Here is a 1,414-nt window from a genome sequence, read left to right on the forward strand (position 1 = left end):
TATATATATATATATATATATTGCTTGCGTCACAATTTTTTAAAAACGAGAGAACATGTAATACTTTGTATTTTTTATGAAGGTTGAACTCGAACCTATAAATATCTGCATACATGCATATATTTATATGTATTTATGCATATATACATAGATGTTTGTATGCATGTGTGTGCACATATATCGTCTATGATATGATTCCTTGCATACATCTAAATATCTAACTCAATGAATCCTATAAGTCACTCAATTTCTGATGTACTTAGTTCCTGTTAAATATATGTCTCATATCAGACAATGGAAGAAATCTAAACGACAAGGTCGATAATTGTTGTTAATTTATATCAGGTGAAGAACATTAAAGCACCATATACATGTGTATGTGTGTGTATGCAAGCATGTATGTGTCTATTTATTATCTATACGTAGTGTGTCTTGTCTGAACAATTAGACATACGACTACCAATGCTATGTTTAGAGCTCCACGTAGAAGACTTCTGTATTTAATATTACTAGTTATGAAATATAGAACAATGTAGATATATATTTAGACCTTTCTTAAAACATGTTAACGTTTCTGCTGTACGCTTCGTACAAATTAACAAAGAGGTTTTTACTACCTGCTTGAAATAACCAAAACCGTCTCGACACAATACCATTTCGCCGTAACTAAGATTGTTAGGTTCACCTACACCTAAATACATTACGTCAACAAAAATAAAACATAAGATCAACGTCGAATACACTTTGATAATTTGTCTTGTGCAGTCAGAGCTCAACTGACCTTGCGCCAGAATGACAAGGAACTAATGCAAACATACACATGCACGCATACCTCGTATTTTCTGAGTTCTAACTAAACCAGCAAAGCAATTTGATCTGATGTATTTTCTCTTTTATTAAATGTCTTCTATTTTATAAATGAAAGTAACTGTTTATTGGAATTCGTTTGGTTACAAATAGTTTAATTTGTATATATATATTCTCTTTTCAGACTCATTCAGTTGCCAGTGTTCCAGAAGAAATTAATCGCATGTCACGGAACAGTTTTTCTCCTCTTTCCACTCATCTGATTTTATGATGACTTCAGAGTAAAATGACAATATAAAACCACCCCACCGAGAAACAAACACAGCTATGAGTTATAGAGAAAACAATATATAAATCAAAAGACCTGTAAAAACAGATCTTTTCTTATATATACATTCATACAAGACTCGAGGTTGCAGTGGAAAATCGACGTAGAGAGTGTTTGAAAGAGGGGGGAAAACAAATGGGAACACGATGCATGATAGTTAAAAAGAAAATCAATTAAAAGATTAAAAGCGAAAAAAAATGGAGGAAATGAGCTGAAACAGAAAGGAGAATGTAAAGGAAAACAATACCTCTGCCTTCAACTAAGTCAGCAGAAATAATA

At 32.0% G+C, this 1,414-nt stretch overlaps 1 protein-coding gene across 1 annotated transcript in view; it reads left to right on the forward strand.

The window, feature by feature from the left end:
- The window catches only part of LOC106881830 (putative uncharacterized protein DDB_G0277255), a 138,563-nt gene extending 137,192 nt beyond the window's left edge, over window positions 1-1,371 (forward strand). The window contains exon 3 of the mRNA XM_014932344.2: window positions 992-1,371. The gene's annotated coding sequence lies outside the window, so the exon portion shown is untranslated. The remainder of the gene's footprint in view (window positions 1-991) is intronic.
- The last annotated feature ends 43 nt before the right edge of the window (window positions 1,372-1,414 follow it).

Source organism: Octopus bimaculoides, chromosome 4 (genome assembly GCF_001194135.2).
Source record: "Octopus bimaculoides isolate UCB-OBI-ISO-001 chromosome 4, ASM119413v2, whole genome shotgun sequence".
In the NCBI taxonomy this organism is placed as follows: Eukaryota; Metazoa; Mollusca; class Cephalopoda; order Octopoda; family Octopodidae; genus Octopus; species Octopus bimaculoides.